The sequence below is a fragment of the Heteronotia binoei genome, chromosome 4 (assembly GCF_032191835.1).
Source record: "Heteronotia binoei isolate CCM8104 ecotype False Entrance Well chromosome 4, APGP_CSIRO_Hbin_v1, whole genome shotgun sequence".
Lineage (NCBI taxonomy): Eukaryota > Metazoa > Chordata > Lepidosauria > Squamata > Gekkonidae > Heteronotia > Heteronotia binoei.
This window is the reverse complement of record NC_083226.1, coordinates 106,377,374-106,399,164: the sequence shown is the minus strand read 5'-3', so window position 1 is coordinate 106,399,164 and position 21,791 is coordinate 106,377,374. Positions and strand designations below refer to the sequence as shown.

The 21,791-nt window shown below is 42.2% G+C and overlaps 1 protein-coding gene across 1 annotated transcript in view; it reads right to left on the bottom strand.

The window, feature by feature from the left end:
* The window catches only part of FBXL17 (F-box and leucine rich repeat protein 17), a 337,107-nt gene that overhangs the window by 256,711 nt on the left and 58,605 nt on the right, over window positions 1-21,791 (bottom strand). The window lies entirely within an intron of this gene.

Here is a 21,791-nt window from a genome sequence, read left to right as displayed (position 1 = left end):
CCCCCAGCCAAACAAGCTGGCATCCGTCATCACAACTGTTCAAATTGGTTCTTGCAGAGCCTATCCTGCTTGGAACCGCCATGGCAATAACCACCATTGCAAAGCCATTTTCACCCGTTTGGGCACTCCTACCTGGAGCGGCTTCCTCTGAGCAATGGCTGTCTGGAAGGGACGTAGAAAGAACTGGATGGATCGTGTATGGGAACGTGCCCATTGCACAAGGTCCTGGCACGAGACTAAGAGTCCCACCAATTTTGCTAGAGTCATCACTTGCGTGGTTTTGGCCTGCAACACTGAATGGATCGGTTGTGTCAGTTTCTCTTGTCTTTCCTAGGTGAGGAAGACTCTGTCGATCTGTACCCCCAGGTGAAGGATGGATTGAGCCAGTGTGAGGGAACTCTTCTCCCGATTTATGACAAACCCATGGGAGGATAGAACATCCATTGTCTCCTCCAGGGCCACCTTCGTCTACGTAAATGATGGTGCCTTGACTAGGCTGTCATCCAGGTATGGAAACAAGGACAATCCCCTGAGATGCAGGGCTGCTACTAGAGTCACCAGTATCTTTGTGAAGACTCTGGGTGAGGACTTTAAGCCGAATGGCAATGCCTTGTATTGATAGTGGTTGCCATTGTAAGAGAATCTCAGAAAACGGCGGTGCCCCTGCCGAATTGGTATGTGTAAATAGGCCTCGGATAGATCTATAGATGCCAGAAAGTCCCCTTTTTGTAGGGCTAGGAGGATCGACCGCAAGGTTTCCATCCGAAACTTCTTCGTCTCCACCTTTCTGTTGAGCCATTTCAGGTCTAAGATTGCTCTCACATCCCCATTCTTTTTTGGGACGATGAAGAAGATCGAGTAGACACCCTGGATCCTCTCCTCCTCTGGCACTGGTTCTATAGCCCCTATCTCAAGGAGATGGAGGATGGCTGATAGCAAAAACTGATGTTTTTGAGGAGACTTGTTCCTGAGAACTTCCAGGAATCTGTCCTGTGGAACTGTCTTGAATTCTATACTGTAGCCCTTGGACACCATCTCCACCACCCATCTGTTTGTTACTGTCTGTCTCCACACTTCGGCAAAGCGTTGGAGATGCCCCCTATAGCCCCTGGGAGACTGTTCTGGACATAGTCAGGTGGTATTGCCTTTCCTCGGGCCTTTGGAGGACTACCCTTTGGTATTGAAAGATGAAGATCTGGAACCGTGGGGCTTCTGTTGCCATTTTCCCCTATAGGATTTAGAGTAATTCGACTTGGAGTCCCTCCTTTGATCCCAAAAGGACTGGAAGCGTCTCTTATCTCTGTCCCGCTTTTTGGATGGAAGAATCTTCTTTTTATCCTTGTCCACCACCAGGTAGCACTCTAGGCCTTGGCCAAAGAGTAAATCACCTTTAAAAGGGACCGCTGCTACTTTGGCTCTTGCAGACGGATTTGCGTCCCCGTTTCGCAGGCAAGTGTTCCGTTGGGCCGTCACGCTCGAGGCTATGGCTCTCGCAGATTGTTGCATAGCATCCAGAGTGGCGTCCGCTGCAAAGGCCACAGACAAGGCAATCTTCTTTAGCTCATCTTTAACTTCCTTGGCCAAGTCTTGTTCTGCCTTGGCCAATTTGAAGCCCATGAATAAATGGCTCTGACAGCCAAAGAAGCCAACACTGATGCCTGCAAAGAGGTGGCTGAAGCTTCAAAATCCCTTCGTAGAGCTTGTTCAATCCTTTTATATGTGGGGTCCTTTGGTGTGCCATCAGCATCCAATGGTAGGATGGAAGAGGAGGTGAGGCTGTTAACTGGGCAGCTTGAGCCATTTCATGGCCTCTGGAATAAGAGTGTAAAACTTGGAAAAAACTGAATGGGTTGCCTTTGGTTTGCTGGGTGTTCCCATTCTGCCTTCATAACGGAGAAAAACCCTGCTGGCAGTGGTACCAGCTGTGTCTCCATTGGGAAATCTGTTTCCTCTTCCTTTTTAAGTTTAGGGTCATAATTCAGTTCCAAGGCTCTGACAATTTTAGGGAAAAGCCGTGAATAAATGTCAGGGGGAAACAACCTATTCTGAGATGGTTGAATTATCTCCACCTCTTCCTCAGAAAGCTTCCCTTCTTCGAGGAAGATAGTTCTGAGTCCTCAGAGTCTTCCCCTAGCTCAGAAGCTTGAAAACTTTCCAAATCTATGCATCAATTCTTTCTCTGGGAAGGGGCAGTCTACCAGATGCTTAGTCTTTTTTGTGCATTTTTTAGACTTCAGCTTGGGAGTTTGACTAGGATCCTCTTTGCTAGACTGTACTTCTTGTTTAACTATCTGTTGGATCCAGGCAAAAAGATTTGCCTTGGCCTCTGCTCAAGATAAATCCACTATTGGGCTTTCTGTCTGGTCCTCTTGAGAGGGAGAGTCAGACAAGCCCAAATCACATATAGCTTTTCCTTGGCCTTGGGGAATTCAGATGGGGTAGCCATTTTGAAGTGCCCAGAATACTGGGGGGGGGGGGGGGGGAGAGAAGACACAAAATGGCCACTTTTCCCGCCTAAATTTTCCTTCCCCTTCCACACCCTGTAGGCCCTGTTCATGCCTTGCTACTGGGCTGTGGGACTCCCTTTCATTCTCTGGACCTCCTCTTCGTCTGGTCTTCCTTTATGGAAATAATCAGCCTCTGGACTAGTGCTATTGTGCCTTCTCAGAAAACTCTGGCACTAGGGGCCCTTGAGGCTCAGTTATGCCGGTGAGAGGAAGGGCTGGGGGGAGGGCCCAGATTATTCATTAAGTCCTCCCCCAGGCAACCTTGCACAGGCTGCCCTACTTTTCCCCATTCCTGAACTTCTTCCTCCTCCATGGATCTCTGGGACCCTACCTGTTCCTCAGGAGGGAGGAGGAGTTCGTCGCCATCCTGTCTGCCCTGTGCATGCTGCTGGGTCCGGACAGAGGCTCGGGATGTCCGCGGGGCCACCGACGCATGTGCTGCTGTCTCCACCCCGGTCGTCTGCAGTCTCTGCCGCTCGCTGCCATGTTCAGGGAGGCGTGGGGAAAATTGCAGCCATGTTCCTGGGTCTCTCGGCTTCTGCCGGACTCCAGGAAGCTTCAAGTGCCGAGGGGAGGGGGGAGAGTAAGCTGCCCCGTCCCTTTCCTCATCGCTTCTGCGGTCTTATTATTATTTATTTTTTTTATTTTATTTTTTGCAAAGTTGAGCCGAAGCTCAGCTGGCATGGCCTGCTCTGGAGGCAAGGCCAAGCAAAACTGAAAGTTAAGGGGAATAGCACCCCTTCCTGGAAGGAACTTGCTTTGCTGGCCCTGCCTATGGAGAGGAGGAGCTATATTCCCATAGGTCAGTGGTCCCACTACTGGGACCACTGGAGAAATACTGATTTGGGAATATCCTAAAAAATAAAACAAAATCCTTGTACACCCTTAATGTTAAGTCACTTCCACTTCATGGCAACTATATGAATTACTGGCCTACAAAATCATTAACAGCTCTGCTCAGGTTTGTACCTTCCTTGACTGAGTCATTCTATCAAATGCTGGGTCTTTCTCTTTTCCTGCTGCCTTAAACTTTTCCTAGTGTGGTCTCTTCCAGTGAATCTTGTCTTCTCATATGCAGTTCTACCTCATACAAAATGATCAGAGCTCTGAATGAGCTCAGTGTGTCTTTCAGTTTGAAAAAAAAGATACAGTCCATGTCAAAGGAATTATTTTCATCAGGATACATAATATATTGCCAATAGGGCACCCACCCATTTATAATATATTGGCAACAGGGCATCCACCCATTTATCAAACCAGTAGGTCTCCACGTATTCCACTCCTGAAGAATTGATCCTTCTGACAAGTATAACCATAATAGAAGAAACATCTCTAAGAGATAATAATACTTATTAGTATTTTAATAGAAAGTTACTGAAATTGAAACCTTAACATGGGAACCAGTCACTATTTTTTGTTATATTATTTAGCTGATCAATTTAAACTGTGGACACAGATATTCAGAGTTAATCACATTACTAAGGGAAATTAGTGTTCACTGAAAAATCTGTAATAATTTGATTGCCTGTTTGACCTTCATCGACTTTCTTTCATTCTACTTTATAATATGTTAGCCTTGTTTTGAAAAAGTCATATAGGCTGATAAAGAGATTTATACGCTATGCACAAAAGAACAGAACATCAGCCTGGAACAAATGGCACAGATACTAGACACCCAATTTTAAAAATGAATCCTGGGTCTGATCATTTTTCTTAAGTATATGTGATTAGTTTGTTGTTACAATTCAGGATGACATCAATTCTATATTCTACAGACAGTGAATTTTCTTGTGTATTGGTATTAATTAAACTACATCTGCCATCAATATCCAGGATTTTTGCAGGGCATCTGTGTTGCACTGCTTTGTTGCAAAGATAACAGTGTAAGGCAAAATATAACAAGTTCAATGAATACAGTAAATAATGTACGTTAAAGGGAAAAAAAGATGCTCAGCTCCAGCTAGTAAAAAACAGACAAACTAAACAATTCATTACACAGTGTTCCTCCCAAATCTCAGTATTGGCTAATACCTTCCTCTCTGCCACGAGCATACTGAAAAGGTTATCCTATCATAGCTAACTATATCTACAAGCAGTCTAAATCTAGCCCATTCTCCCACACCCAGTCCTATCCAAATTATGTAGTGAAGCACAAATGCCTTGTCCCAATATTTCCAGTTGCAGACCAGAATGATTTTTTAAAACCTTTAGATTCAATCTTAAATTCAACAAGCAAAACTTTACATGCCTTAGATAAAGGGATTTGTTGGATTTCACACATTCTCTTTTTGTGTCAGGTCTACAGCGCTGGAAGTACCTGAAGACTGCCTATTCTAATATCCACTGGCAGAATCCTGACAAGATAAGCTCTTAGCCCCATGATATATTGCAGTTCTTCAAGTACCACAATAGAGAGCTAAAATCACATAATATTGCTCTGACCTAGAACAGCCATGTAATGGACCAAAGACTGTGAAACTATAATATAGATTTTAGCACAAGAGAAATGAGATTTAAATTTAGGTTTACAATTTCAGCATGCAAATTATAACGTTACAGGTTAGGAACCCACAAGAATTTTTGAGGGGTATTTCATCCTCCCCACAAACTATTTCGTATTTCCCACCCCTGAAAGCCTTAACAACCTGTCTTCTTTTCCTGTTTTCTACTCTCCTTCCCACTCCCCAGTCCACCTACCTTTAACTGTTCCCATTTTTGGCTTTCCCTCATTCCCTCTTCCTAGGAAAACTGTATATGGTGTAGCCACCAGATGAGGTCCAATTGTGTAGTGGGTAACACACAAAGACTTGTAGGGGATATCCCACTGTTCCATATTATTTCTTCTTTTCCTTCGCCTGACAACCCTAATATTTTCCCTACTTCCTTTCCTCCTCACACCAACCAACCTTTTTGCCTCTCCATCTTCAGCTATATTTATTTACTTAACTATACCCCACCTTTCTCCACAATGGGGAACCGAAGCAGCTTACATCATTTTTCTTTCAACCCTTTTATCCTCACAATAATCCTGTGTACTAAATTAGGCTGAGAATGAGCAGCTGCCATGAATTAACCAAGTGAGCTTTCACAGCAGAATGGAGACACAAACCTGGATCTTCTTTAATAACCTCTTTGCAACACTGGCTTCTAGGGTGAACAACTGCAAGCAATCAAACTTCAGTGAGATATGTAAGTCACATGGTATCAAACTGTTTGATGGTTGCCACCAGGCTTGGCATGAATGAGTCCCCACTGAAAGGCTACAAAAACCCTGGAAAGGGCCCTCCTCCCTCCTCCTGCCCTTTTCTGACAGAAACCAAGGTTGGCAGTACTATTCTGGTTGCCTAGGAAATGCCATTGAGAGCATTCATTTCTTAAAGCACCAGCTGCTGTTTTTTATTATTTGGGGGGACAGGACTCAATTTTTTGCAAGATTTCAGATTTTTCTGCAAACCTGGGGTTTTCCTGAAGCTGAGGGGCGGGGGGAGAGAAATATGTAATGACTGTTCATGGTTCTAGTCTCTGGACTGAGAGAGAGAGAGAGCTTAAATAGAAATACACACACATACACAGATATATATATAAAATCACACTACTTAAAATGTTTCCTGTGAATGTGAGTTGCCTTTAACATACAAGACTAACAGTACCATCCTAGGCAGGGTTACTCCGAACTGAAATCCCAATTCTTAATTTTATTACAATATGTTTACAAATATTGGAAAATTAAGACTGATAATATGTAGATTTACATGGTTTGGTCTCAAAACAACATATAAATGAACAAAGTAAAATTTCAGACAACTTGTAACCAATAAGTTGAGCCCAAAATTAATCATAATACAAAAAACTACAGCGTACTATATCAGCAACCTTATCCCATCATCCTGACATATTTATACAGCTGAATAGTTCTCAAACAATTATTAAAATACCACTTTATGCCAAAATATTCATTGTCAAAATATTGTTAAGGATTGTTGAAAATACTGCTTCAAAAGCATAATATTTAAAGTTCCCTTGGAGTATAATTATACAGAAACCTGCTAACTTTTGGAACTGTACAAAATTTGTTTTAAAATGAATTACAAGTGGCTGGCAGCACTGTGTTTAAAATGATCTGCAGAGATTTGCAAGCTAGGTACATGATTTATTCACTGAGGAGTTCAGGAATCTAATGTCTATAAAGTGAATAATTTTAGTTAACTAAAGTATTCTTTAAAGACATTTTAAAATAGTACCCATTTGCTTTGAGTAGTATATAGCATATTTTTGCTTGCACAGAGAAATATACAAGATCATCTAAAATCTGAAATATTCTCTAATGGTTATTGTTTCAATTTAATTCGCCTACTGCTGACACGTAAATACAGCATTGCCAAGCACTGTTGAAAATGTAGTTTTAAGAAGCAATTAAATCACTTGTTAAACTGTCAAGGTTCTTAGCAATCCCCTCTCAAAAACAAAAGAAAAAAGTAGAGATATTCTAAATATCAGTACTCTAGCTAAATCCTTCCCAAAATCTATTAAAAGGCCTGAAGTGAAAAAGGGGCTGGCACTGCCCAATCTGTAGACTACACACTGCCCCAAAATTGCTGTTTGTAGTTGCTGGGACATGAAGTAAAAGAAGGGGTTGTAGGGAAAAAAAAGATTTCAGAAAGTGGGATCAAAGGGCTGTAAGTGTGCAACGTTTGACAAGTGAAAGGAAAAGGAGATTTGTGGCTAATATAACAGCTTAAAAGAGCAGTAATTCAACTTGGCACTGAAGCTAGCAACAGTAAAGAAAATTCATCTACGACTAAAATGAATATTTACAAGAGCATTTCAATACAGAAACCTGTGTACTGTTCTTGTTGCCATACCTCAACAAAGATATTGCAGAAGTGGAAGAATTCTCCCTAGCCCCAAAGTCCTCATGGATCTCCCTCTTCTGGCAACACAACAGTATGCCAAAGTTTCCAGGCCTCACTGCAGTTTCAACATTGTAAATCTATGGTCCGATTTGGTATAAGACAGTGTCATGGGTCCAGCATAAGATCAGACTGGAACAGATCACTGTTTCATTTAATCCAGCATGCTTTTCCATTCAATGGCCAATCAGAAGCCCCTAGAAGGAACACAAGTAGACCATACAAGCCAAAGCCACCTTCAAGCAGCCTTCTATAATTGCTCCTATTATTCAGAAAGTTATTTCCTCTGAACATTAAAGTTCCATTTTGTTAATGAAGCTGAAATAATTACATTTTAGGGCCAACTAAATTAGCAGTTAACTACTATTCTTTTCCAGTACTACTGCACCCTTCTTAAAATAAATAAATAAACACACACACACAACACACACATTATTTTTGAAAATAACAGGGACACAGAAAAAAAGAAAAATGGGGAAATTTTAAGACAATTATATGGGATTTCTACACTTATCAAGGACATTCATATTTTATGTAATATATCATCATCATCATAGATAATAATACTCTTTGCTGGCTGATGCTCACTGGCCCATCATGTGTCAGTCACCAGCTCTGGGTTCCCACTGGCTGACACCCCTGCCCCCACTTACTGCAGGCCTAGGAACACTGAACAAACCACCAAAACACATCTCCAATGCTTCTCTGTGTCCTCTCCATCAATCGGTCTCAGAAAGGGCTAACACTCTACTGTAGCTTTGACAAGGCATTTCCTCAGAGGTCAAGGTGGCCACCTCTTCCTGTCACTTCCTCCCTCCTTCTTCCCCTTAGCCTTGCCCCGGGACAGATGAGGACTGGGCCACTGGGGAAGTTGCTAGCCAGAGGCTGTTGCTAGGCAACAAACATTGCTTCTGTCAGTAGAGCCCTCAGCTTAATATAATGCCATAGCATCCAACCTCCAAAACAGTTCTTTTCTCCAGGATGGGAAGAGAGAGAGATCTGTTGTTTGGAGTTCAGATTTTCAGGCTCCACCTAGGCCTGGCCTCACCCTCTGGGTGACTTGATGCCACCTGACTGGCACGACTTAACTAGGCCTGGCTGCTTGCTCCTTCAGCAGCCCCCCTATGACAGCTACCTGCCAACTCCAGGTTGGGAAATTCCTAAAAATTTGAGGGATGGAGCCTGGAGAGGGGAGGGTTTGAGGAGGGATGGGACATCAGACAGTTACAGTGTCATAGATTCCACCTTCCAAATCATCCATTTCCTCCTGGGGAAACACTGCTGCCAACCTGCAGGTGAGGGCTGAAGATCATTCAGAATTACAGATGCTCTTCAGATGGCAGCAATCAGCTCCTCTTGAGGTGGAGGGGAGTGAATGCCTTCACTTGGGTGGGTGGGGGGACACTTGCTCAGAGCCTTTTTTTAGAGCCTGTTGTATTTTTCTCTAAAATGGGCCTTATTCCTAGTAATATATAATGCATATATAAAACACATTTGTAGATGTTTTATTTCTCCACCCCCTTATTACAATTTTTAATATTAAAACATTATAGTTGCAGCAACATAAAAAGAGAGAAAAACATTAGATGAAAATTAACAGTATTGTAGTTCTATTTCAGATTTCCACACAAGCTATACACCCTATATATAAAAAGTCTGTGATAAATCAAATATGATTATTAAATATATTAATGGAATGGTGATATTTATTTTTAACATAAACATTAACTCTATTTTCCTCTATACTGGGCCCTATTAATACTTTGATAGTTTAAAAACAGTATCTTAGAACAGAATATACTAAAATCTTACAAGCTATATTAATAAGCTGTTATATAATGAATATTATACATATACTGAAAATTAAACATATCCCTCACAATATCTACACTTTCTAACAGCCTCAATATTAATTTATACATAACATTTTCAATAACTTGTATCTCCTCTCCCCAGACATTACCCAAAAAATGAATAATAGGCTTTCCATATCTCCTGGAATTACTCAGTCTTTTCTTAATTTTTCCATTACAGCATATACAGCCATTGCCTCCACAGATGGAAGAAAGAGACGGACATGAGGGTTTGGTTATATTAACATAACAAGGGCTATAAACATAACAAGCAGCATGGCAGGGCCAGGAGACAAAACACCCCTCCCCTGCTGCATGACGGGCGAGACACCCTGCCCCTAGGTATAGCCAAATGAATGGCTCATACCTGGCCGGCATAGCAAAAGCCATGCCCTGGAGTTCCATCCCCAGCCGCGTGGCTGAAGGGAGGATCAATCCAGGCAAACCCAAGGCAGTTCACTTCATCACTCAACCAGGCCGCACAGCCAAGGATTGATTTAGCTAGACCCCAAGCCCCAAAACTGGGGTGCTAATGGTGCTCACCAAGCGGCATAATGGAAGTTAGGCACAAACCCTGCCAACCTATGAAGTGACCAGCCTACTTAAGCAGGCCACACCATGTCCTAATCCACAATCCCTTCTGTAAGCAGTATGAGGTAGGTGAAAAACACCCCACCCAAAAGCCAAACAGGAAGACGTGAAAAAATTCTTACCCAGTCCCCAGGAAATAAGAGCAACCAGCAGTCGCTCACACTGCACCAAGGGCAGGAGGGTGGGCTGAGCATGAGGTGAGGACTGAAAGTAGGAGCGGAGCTGACCATTAAAGTGTGCTGGCTCCTCCCCCAACTCCCATAATGCCCTGCCCTCTCTTCCTCCTACGCAAGGAGGCAAAATCGGCCCCATAGGCATGGCTGTTCATCTTGCCACTGAGAAGGAGCTGTAATCTGTCTTTCCAGTACTCTCAAGCTGGACGGTGCCATAGATCAATAGTTACAGGTAAATTTCAGCTTTCCACTTTGTTATTAATGTTACTCTGGCCACTGTTAAAATGTATCTGAATAATTCTTGAGAGTTTATTTCAATATTGTCCAGTAAGATTCCTAATAACATACTCAGGTTTAATTGCAAATTGGATTTTAAAAATTTCTGCAAGTATTTCTTCCAATATTTCTTTATCTTTTTGCATGTCTACCACAAATAGTAGGAAGTGCTGTCAACTTCCTTACATTTCCAACAAGCCCCTTTATAATTCTTATCCATCTTTTCAATAACTTTCGGAGTAATGTACCAATGGTAAAACGTCTTATATCAATTTTCCTTTAATACTTGGAAAGCTGTGAATTCTTTTATTCATAAATTTCCCCAACATTGGATATCTCTTCACCTAAATACAGCATCCATTTTATCATACACATTTTAACTTGTAATAATTTGTAAATCCATCCTAGTAAATAATCTTTTTATGTGATTATCTTTTAAAATTGTCAGAGCTCTTACTGCACCACTTTCTACATAGACATCTTTCTTGAATCTAAAGTTAATTGAAAATACACTAGCCATTGTATTTTCTTTCTTAATTATTTGCCAAGACTCAACTTTTTCTTGCGAATTTACATCTTTGCATATTATAAAATCATTTATTTGTCATAAAAACAAGTTGCTTACCTGTAACTGATGATCTTTGAGTGGTCACCAGTGCAGTCACACACTTGGGGTTCTGAGCCCTGCTTGAATCCAGCCCCGGAGACTCCAATAGCAGCATCAGCGGTTTTTTGGTGGGCTTTTCTATCTATTCAGAGGAGCAGGCATCCACTGAGCATGCCTACAACTGAGAGGAAAGTTCTGCCCCTGCTCATTTTCTTCCAGCTGTCGCCAGCAGTTCAGCAACAGGTAAGTAACATAGGAAAGCCAGCGGTGGGGAAGGCTGGATGGGTTGTGTGTGACTGCACATGTGACCACTCAAAGATCATCAATGTAGGTAAGCAACCTGTTAATCTTCTTCCTGGTCCCTGTGCAATCCCACACTTGGGTGATTAGCTAGCTGTATTGTTCGGATGGTGGGTGCTGGCCCGTAAGTAGCATACCTGAAAGCAAGCAGAGTTAGATCAGCATCTTAACAATCCAATTGTATACTCCATATGCATACCTAGAACAAACAACACTGGAGAACGAGTGGAGGACAGCTTGACCAAAGGACGCATCTCTTCACACTCAGACATCCAGATCGTAGTGCATTGCGAAGGTTGAGGCAGAAGACCAGGTGGCCGCAGCACATACTTTTCTAAAGGGACCCCGTGGCAGAATGCAGAAGTAGCTACAGTCATAGTGGAGTGGGCTCTGAGTACTTCCAGTAAGGGTTCCTAAGCAAGCTCATAACAGAATTTAATTGTAGACATAACCCGTTTTGAAAAACGTTGAGAAGTTATTCTCATGGCATTATGGAGTTTGCCATAAAAAATGAAGTCTTTGATCTTTATGGAATGGATGCGTTCTGTCCAAATAGTAGGCTAATGCACCTCAAATATCCAGAGTATGTAAAGTTTGTTGCATGGAGTCTGAAGGATGAGGATAAAAAGTAGGCAACACAGTAGGTTGCAAAAGATGAAAGGGAGAGACGACTTTGGGCAGAAAGGTGGGGTCTGCGTGCAGAACAACCTTGTCCTTGTGGAACACTGTTTAAGGAGATTCTGACCGGAAAGCGCAGATGTTATAGCAACCAAAAATGCTGTTTTCCAGGAAAGCAGATTTAGGGCTTGTAGTCGTTAAGGGCTCTAAGGGTTTGCCCATTAACTGAGACAACACCAACGAAAAACTACAAGATGGAAGGAAAGGTTTGACTAGAGATTTTAAGTTCAACATTCCTTTTAGAAAAGCTTTTGAAATTGGGTGAGAAATGACTGTAGTAGTGTCGATAGTTGTGTGAAATGCCAAAATTGCCGACAGATGCACTTTTAAGGATGCTGTGCTAATGCCTAAATCTGATAAGGAAAGGAGGTAGGATAAGATGACTTGCAAGGGAGCAGTAAAAGGATTTAGAGATGCAAAGATTGAAAAACGCTTCCACTTCAACAGGTAGGTACAGCAAGTGCATAACTTTTTGGAGTGGAGAATTACGTCCTTGTACTTCAGGTGAGGCTTGATTCTCCAAGCGGTCAAGCGGAATAGGCTCAGGTTGTGGTGATGAACTGCTCCTTCTTGCTGGGTAAAAATGTTGATCTCTAGAGGGAGATGCCTGTATGTTCCTTGAGATAACTGAAGAAGTGTGGCCAACCAAAGTTGATGTGGCCACCATGGTGTTACAAGGATGCAGGAGGTCTGATCTATATGGATTTTTTGAATTGTCTGAGATATTAGGGAGAAAGGAGGAAACATGTAATACATCGTTCCTGACCAATGATGGAAAAAGGCGTTGCCTAGCAACCCAAGACAGGCCTCCCCGACTAAAGAAAGTGCGACATTTCATGTTGGCTTGCGTCAAAAGGCATCAACTTGCGGTCTTCCCCAGAGTTCATAGGTTCCAGATAAACTGGATTCAGAGTCCATTCGTGGTTGTTCGGTCTGGTCCTGCTCAGCATGTCCACTTGGGTGTTGATTGCACCAGGTAGATGAATAGCTGTCAGAAATATATTTAACACTCGGTTGCACAGTTTGTTGGAAGTCATGTCCCCTTGCTTGTTGATGTAGCATACTATGGCTATGTTGTCTGGGCCACTTGGACATGCTGATTCATGAGGTGAAGAATAAAGGACTTGAGGGCCTGATGAATTGCTAAGATCTCTAGACAGTTGATATGCAGATGGGTCTCTGCAGGGGACCAAGCACCTTGGACCAATAGTGCATCGCAATGGGTTCCCCAACCTGAGAGCGATGCTTCTGTGGTTAGAAGTCTGGATGGAGGAGGGCACTGGAAAGGCATTCCCCCTAGGAGATGATCATTGTTGAGCCATCAAAGAAGAGACAGAAGTACTGCCAGGGGGACAGAGAGATGCATGGTCTGAGCATCCCATTGAGGACTGAAATGTCAGAGAAACCAAATTTGCAGTGGTCTCATGTTGAGACGAGAGAAAGGAACCACCACAGTGGTTGCAGCCATCAGGCCTAACAGGCGCTGGATGGAAAGAGCTGTCTGTTTGGGTTGTTCAGAAAGGTGGCTACCATACATTGAAGAGCTTCTGCTCTGTCTTTGGGAAGATAAGCTCTGCATGTTGAAGTGTTTAAGACTGCATCTATAAACTGAAGAGATTGAGAAGGAGAAAGGTGCGACTTTGTAAGATTGACAGAGAGACTGAAGGTCCTTAGAAGACGCAACATAGTTGTGATGTCTTTTGTCAGCTGAAGTTTTGTAGGGGATGTATGGAAATGTATGTATGGAAATATCGACGTATGGAAATATCTGTATTGAGACTTGATGTAACGCTGCTACTACCACTGCCATGCACTTTGTGAACACCCTTGGGACTGCAGAAAGTCCAAATGGTAGAGCACAATATTGGTAATGGACTGGGCCCACGGTGAAGCAGAGGTAGCAGCAGTGGTTCGTATGAATGGTGACGTGAAAATACACATCATGAAGGTTTAGGGATGCTAGCCAAGAATTTTTTTGAAGTAACTGCAGGATCACAGGAAGAGTAATCATCTGGAACTTTCTGCATTTGACATAACAATTTAGGCCTTGCAAGACCATTATTGGACGTTTGCCCTCATCCCTCTTTGGAACGATAAAGTAATGAGAGTAGAACCTGGATCCATGGTGTTGGGCAGGAACGGGTTCTATTGCCCCTTTAGATAATAATGCACACACTTCTTCGAGGGCGGGAGATGTTGGAGTCATTAAGAAGATGCATTGAATAGGGAGGGTGTCGAATTCAATGGCATACCCCAATCTGATGATGGTGAGGACCCAGATGACTGCTGTTATTTATTCCCACTGGTATCGAAATGGGAGTAAGTCTGGTTCCTAAGGAAGGGGTAGCAGTTGGGTGCAGAAGTCAAAGGGACTGCTTGGATTGAGGAGATGGTCGTTTTGACTGTTGTGGATTAGGTTCAGCACTGTAGGAAGACTTCGTAGAGGAGAAGGAAGATCTTCATTTCCAAGAATCAGAAGCACGAGGAAGATAAGGTTTACGTTGTCTAGATGTTAATAATTGGCATGGTTTGTATGATTTATTCAACGGAGTGGTATTCACCCCGAAACGCTTGGCTTTTTCCCAACTATCATCAACCGAGGAAAGTACTTGGTCAGCTGTGGAATGGAATAATCCTTCTCCATCAAAGGGTAGATCTTCAATTTTGGACACAACGTCTTGTTGAAGAGTAGTCATGCATATGCATGACGGCGTAGTGCTACAGAGGTGGCCATAGCCCTAGAAGAACAAGAAACAGCATGCTTAAGGGAATTAATTTGCTGCCTTGCCAAACGAGACATCTCTTGAACAACTGCAGCAGCTTGCTGTTGTGATGAATCCAGAAGTTGTGAAATGAGAGGAGTAAAATGGTTAGCTAGATTATAGAAATAAGCTGCAAAGTATGCTAAATAATTGTGTAACTTTGTTAGGATAGACACAGTTGAGTACTCACTCCCCTCTCCTCCCCTCCTTTCCCTGGGTGCTGACTGGCAGACAATCACTTGGATTTGCCTGATACTATAATCACAATGATTGTAGAATCCTGGAGGAGGGGTGGGACTCTGGGAGATGACTTAACATGCCATCAAACAGGAACAACTTAGCAAATGACAGGACTGAATTTGGTTAATTTTTAAGAACAAATAAAAATAATTCTCTGGTATTCGCCTAGTAAAGGGAAACTTTATCCTTGCTATTGAATAGAGTGTTTGTGGTCATACCATGCATATTGATGTAAAAAACAAAACAAAAAATTAAAAATCATAGAAAATCATAGAAAAAAGTAACTTGCAGCCTTAAGTTCTGTCTCCCTACTGGGAAGAAATCACTAACATTCAGAAGTAAAGCTATAACTACTTACAAAAATCTTATAAGAGAAAACTGGAGCTTCCTGTCATTCCTTCTGTTGATTTATTGCTGAATTATAGTTTTTCATTTGTTTTTGTTTCTTAGATTTCAAGTACACTTCTAAATGACTTATAACTTTTTAAAATCATCAATGTGCATTATATTGTTTACTTCCTTTTAGTATAAAAACTGTCATAATAGGTGATTTTAACTACCCATGCATTGATTGGGTCAATATGTGTTCAGGTGAGGAGAAAGATTGAATTCCTAGACACTCTCAATGACTGTGCTATGGAGCAGTTGATCACAGAACCTACCAGGGGAGAGGCGATCCTGCACTTGGTGCTAGTAATGCCCAAGACCTGGTGAGAGATGTAAAAGTGATTGCACCACTTGGAAGCAGAGACCATAATGTTGTTGATTTCACCATTTGTTTAAATAGGGAGTTGCCCAAAAAGACCAACACAACCGCTTTTAACTTTGAACATATGAAGCTGCCTTATACTGAATCAGACCTTTGGTCCATCACAGTCAATATTGTCTACTCAGACTGGCAGCGGATCTCCAGGGTCTCAAACTGAGGTTTTTCATGCCTACTTGCGTGGACCCTTTTTAGTTTGAGATACCGGGGATTGAACTGGAACCTTCTGCTTACCAAGCAGATGCTCTACCACTGAGCCACCATCCCTCCCTGAACTTTAAAACTTTAAAAGGGGTAACGATGAGGAGGCACATGAAGAAGAAACCGAAAGGAAAGGTAAATAGGGTCAAAACCTTTGGGAAGCTTGAAGACTATTTAAAACTACAATCCTAGGCCAGATAAAATATATACCGCAAGTCAGGAAAGGCACAAATAGGTATAGAAAAAAGCCTGCATTGTTAACAAACAAAGTAATGGAAGCTGTAAAAGGTAAGGATTCCTTTCAGCAGTGGAAAGCTAGTCTAAGTGAGGTTCATAAAAGGGAAAACAGGCTGTGGCAAATAAAATGCAAGTTTGTGACCAGGCAAAAAGGGACTATGAGGAACATATTGTAAAAAACATAAAGACCAACAATAAAAATTTCTTCAAATACATTCGAAGCAGGAAACCAGCTAGGGAGGCAGTAGGGCCCTTGGATGACCAAGGGGTAAAAGGATTACTGAAGGAGGATGGGGAAATGGCTGAGAAGTTGTATGCATTTTTTTGCCTCCATCTTCATTGTGGAAGATGAGAAGTGGTTGCCTACTCCAAAACTGCTGATTTCGGGAGGGATGTTTAAAGACCTGAGTCAGAATGAGGTGATGAAAGAGGACGTCCTACAACTGATAGACAATTTAAAAACATATAAGTCACCAGGCCCAGGTGGCCTACATCAAAGAGTTCTGAAAGAACGCAAAGGTGAACTTTTGGATCTCCTGACAAAAATATGTAATCTTTCATTGAAATCTGCCTCCATTCCTGAGGACTGGAAAGGAACTAATGTCACCCCCATCTTTAAAATGGGTTCCAGAGGAGATTTGGAAAATTACAGACCAGCCAAACTTCAATATCAGGAAAGTTGGTATAAAGCATTATTAAAGAGAGAATTAGTAGGCACATTGATGAACAAAAGTTATTGAGGAAGACTCAGCATGGGTTCTACAAGGGAAGATCTTGTGTCACTAACCTGTTAAGAGTTATTTGAGGAAGTGGACAAAGGGAACCCAATAGATGTTGTTTACCTTGACTTCCAGAAATTTTTTGATAAAGTTCCTCATCAAAGGCTCCTAAGTAAGCTCAAGAGTCATGGGGTAAAAGGACAAGTCCTCTTGTGGATCAAAAACTGGCTAATTAATAGACGTGAGTATGAATGGCCAATTTTCTCAGTGAAGGGGGGTAAGCAGTGAGGTACTGTAGGGCTCAGTACTGGGTCCAATGCTTTTTAACTTGTTTGTTAATGATTTTGAGTTGGGAGTAAGCAGTGAAGTGGCTAAGTTTGTGGATAACACTAAATTGTTCAGGGTAGTAAGAACCAGAGAGAACTGTGAGGCACACCAAAGGGATTTGTCCAGGCTGGGTGAGTGGGCGTCAACAGGACAAATGAGGTTCAACGTGGCCAAGTGCAAGGTAATGCACATTAGGGTCAAAAATTCTAACTATATATACAAGTTGATGGGGTGTGAACTTGCAGAGACCAACCAAGACAGAGATCTTGAGGTCCTGATAGATAGCTCACTGAAAATATTGAAACTATGTGCAAATGCAATTTAAAAAACCAATATTATGCTGGGAATTATTAGGAAGGGAATTGAAAACATCAGCCACCCTCATAACGCTCCTGTATAAATCAATGGTGAGGCCTCATTTGAAGTACTCTGTACAATTCTGGTCACCACACCTCAAAAAAGATACTATAGCATTGGAAAAAGTCCAGAAAAGGGCAACTAGAATGATTAAAGGGTTGGAACACTTTCCCTATGAAGAAAGGTTAAAACGCTTGGAGCTTTTTAGCTTGAAGAAACGTCAACTGAGGGGTGACATGATCAAGGTTTACAAGATTATGCATGGAACACAGAAAGTAGAGAAAGAAGTACTAGAGAAAGAAGTACTATTCTTCCCTTCTCACAATACAAGAACTTGTAGACACTCAATGAAATTGCTGAGCAGTCGGGTTAGAATGGATAAAAGGAAGTATTTCTTCACCCAAAGGGTGATTAAGACATAGAAATCACTGCCACAAGAGGTGGTGGCGGCTTCAAGAAGAGACTGAATAAACATATGGAGCAGAGGTCCATCAGTGTCTATTAGCCACAGTGTATTGATGGAACTGTCTGGGGCAGTGATGCTTTGTATTCTGGGAGGGCAACAGTGGGAGGGGTTTTAGTACCCTGGCCCCACTGATGGATCTCCTGATAGCACCTGGTTTTTTGGCCACTGTGTGATAGAGTATTGGACTGGATGGGCCATTGGCCTGATTCACCATGGCCTCTCTTATGTTCTTACTTGTATTACAACACTGGAAAGCTAAACACCCACCTCTGGTAATCCAAGGACTTTACAATGTTATCAACTTATGAATGTATTGCCACAGACAACAATTGTACATGGATGTGTTTTTAGATATTTGGAAACCTTTTATAAATGTTTATATGTAGATTTGCCACCATTGTTATATTTTGTCATGTTTTATTTTGTTCTGTTCAATGGGTATTTTTATTTATTTAGCAAATTTTTATTTATTTAGATATTTAGCAGATAGTATTTTATTTAATTGTGCTAGAGCCCCATGGTGCAGAGTCATAAGCTGCAGTACTGCAGTCCAAGTTCTGCTCACGACCTGAGTTTGATCCCAGTGGAAGCTGCGTCCAGGTAGCTGGCTCAGCCTTCCATTCTTCCGAGGTCAGTAAAATGAGTTCCCAGCTTGCTGGGGGTAATGTGTAGATGACTGGGGTAGGCAAACCACCCCGTAAAAAAGTCTGCCATGAAAATGTTGTGATGCGACCTCACCCCAGAATTGGAAACGACTGGTGCTTGCATAGGGGACTACCTTTACCTTTAAAAAAAATTGTGCTGGCTAGTGTTGCTGACTTTTTAACCTTGCTTAATTTTGCTACTTTAGCAGCTTTACGGAGCCACTTTAAGCAGAATTATGCCTTCCAAGTCCATTGACTTAGTGGGTTTAGAATGGTGTAAACTAATGAAGGTACTGCTAGTCTTTTTTACCATTAATAGCAACTATAACTACCATTTTTACCATATCAATATTTTCATTTATGTTCATTTTTTGATTTTTATTATTGAGTTGTTATTGGATTCGTATTCCAGATTTTATTGTTAGCTGCCTTGGGAACACTTTGAAGGTGATTACAACATGTCAGTGAAAAGAAAAAATGTTGGTCTTCAAAAACCTTTCAAATATAAGATAAGCAAACATTTCTTTTTGCATACTGAACAGCAGTACATCTTCTAAAAATGTATTAATATTATCCATAACTGATAAATGCTTAGAGTCCAAGAGGTGGATTACCATGGCCCAATTAAAACTACATATACAGAAGATCAATGTTTACATCAAAAGTTAATTATCTACCATTATTTGAACACAGCCTTAATTTGTACATTAATATATAGTTATTTTGATGGTTTATATATCTTGTCATTTTCCACTAATTCAAATTTATTTTTCAACCTAAAACCACCTACACATTAGCATTACCTATAACCATTAAACAGTAATTATGTTTATGTCCTAAATTCATTATATACAATAAAATCAGGTCAGGAAAGCACAGGAAGTTCCTTTGAAACAAAAAGGTCTTCACTTTTGGATGGAATCTCAACAGAAATAACTTCATTTGCACAAAAGTAAGTACATTTTGAACATATAAAGCCAAGGCACTAAAAAAGTTTCGGGAACAAGAATGTACACTTATGAGACCAGTGGCAGCCTGGGGTAGATAGATCACTACCCTTTCAGGTGATCAACACAACAAAGAAAACTATCACTGCTTCATCAGTTGAGTGATGGGCCCTTATCACATATTGTTCTAAACCATATATTATTTGTCGTCCTGATTTCAAGTAAAGCAATACACGGCTGAAAGTTTCACACATCAAATCTCCTTCCAAAGAGGTCCAGTATTCTGAATCCTACAGTTAACTAACCAGATGCTCCCAGGAAACTCTCAAGCAGGAAATGCAGGGCAAAGCTACCACGTGTCATTTCTGTCCCCTTATTGTCTTCAGCAGCATTCAATGTCTGAATGCAAAGATCCATTAAGCCATTGTAGCTGATAAGTGTTGATAGATTTATCCCTCATGAGTTTCTCTACTATCATTTTAACACCATCAAAGTTAGAGGTCATGATTATACGAATTTCACACATTATCAATATTTCCTGTGATAAATTATTTATTTTTGTCTGTCTTGAATCTGCTACCCATCAGCTTCATTGGGTGATCCTGAGTTCTAACATTATGGGGAATAGAGAGAGAGAACGGAAGATTCTGTTCACTTACCGTGAAGTCTTCCTTCTCTGTGGTCCCGGAGTGGTCCAATCCTCACTCTTGGGATCATAGCTCCTCCTCTTCTATCGCAGGGCATAACAAACTTGACCCGAAGGGGAGGCGCTTGATCCTCAGAAGTCAGTTCTTCTGCCAGCTATCCTACCTCCCAAGTAATAACTCCAAGAACAACAGGAGAAAACCTCTCTGGGGAAAACATAACAGTCCCCTCCCTCCAGAACTTATCCTGAACCCTTACTCAAGGGGCTCTAGCAAGGGACCCAGGAACCCAAAACACAGTGTCCACTTCCAACTCCGAAGTCCCAGGACAAAGCTGATACTCCCCCCGACACAACTGGGTGGGTAGGACTGGACCACTCCGGGACCACAGAGAAGGAAGACTTCACGGTAAGTGAACAGAATCTTCCGTTCTCCAGTGGTCCCAGGAGTGGGCCAGTCCTCACTCTTGGGACATAAAAAAGCCGAGTCCCTGGGTGGGCACTTCAGTTTTGTCCCGAGACCACGTGTTGGAGTACCTTCCTACCAAACGCAGCCTCAGCCGAGGCCGCCTTATCAATCCTGTAGTGCTTAGTGAAGGAGTGAACCGACTTCCAAGTTGCCGCTTTACACACTACCTCCAGGGAAGGAAAAGCCCTATAGGCCGCTGAAGTGGCTGTTCCCCTGAGGGAGTGAGCTGTCACCCCGACCGGTGGCTCCAGGCCTTTTACCTTGTAAGCTTCCCAAATGCACCCCCTAATCCACCTACGGTGGAGGCGGATACCTTGTGTCCATTGTTTGAAACCCTAAAGGAAACAAACAAAGAGTCAGATTGACGAAACCCTTTGGTCCTGTCCAGATAGAAACTAAGGGCTCTACGGACATCCAAACAGTGCCACAACTTCTCTGTCTTGTGAACTGGATTAGGGCAGAAAGAAGGAAGCACGTCTTCCGCCCTATGAAACCGTGAGTTCACCTTCGGAATGAATGCTGGATCAGTGCGAAGCACTACTTTGTCCTGATGGAAAACGCAGAGATCCTTATGTATCGACAGAGCCTGAAGCTCCGACACTCTGCGCGCCGATGTGACGCCCACTAAAAGCGCCACCTTAAAGGTCAGCAACTTAAGGCTACACAACGCCATAGGCTCAAAAGGCTTGCCGCACAGCGCCTTCAGCACCGTGTTTAGATCCCAAGAGGGGAACCTATGCACCTGCGGTGGATTAACCAAAGCCACCCCCTTTAGAAACCTCCTGATATGTGGGTGTGCAGAAATAGGCTTGCCCTTTCTGGACCCTCGAACCGCTGCTATGGCTGCCACTTGTCTACGCAGCGTACCAGTGCTAAGGCCTTTTTCTAGCCCCTCCTGTAGAAAAGAAAGGATAACAGAAACTGAGGCCTGTAAAGGATCTTCCCCCTTACTTGCACACCAGGTATGAAAAACCTGCCAGGTAACATTATAGCTCCTGTTAGTGGAGCTCTTCCTTGAAGAAAACATGGTGTCTACTACCTTAGAAGAATAACCTAGACTAGTCAACTGCTGCCGCTCAATCTCCAAACAGTGAGCTGCAGCATTTCTGGTCGTGGAT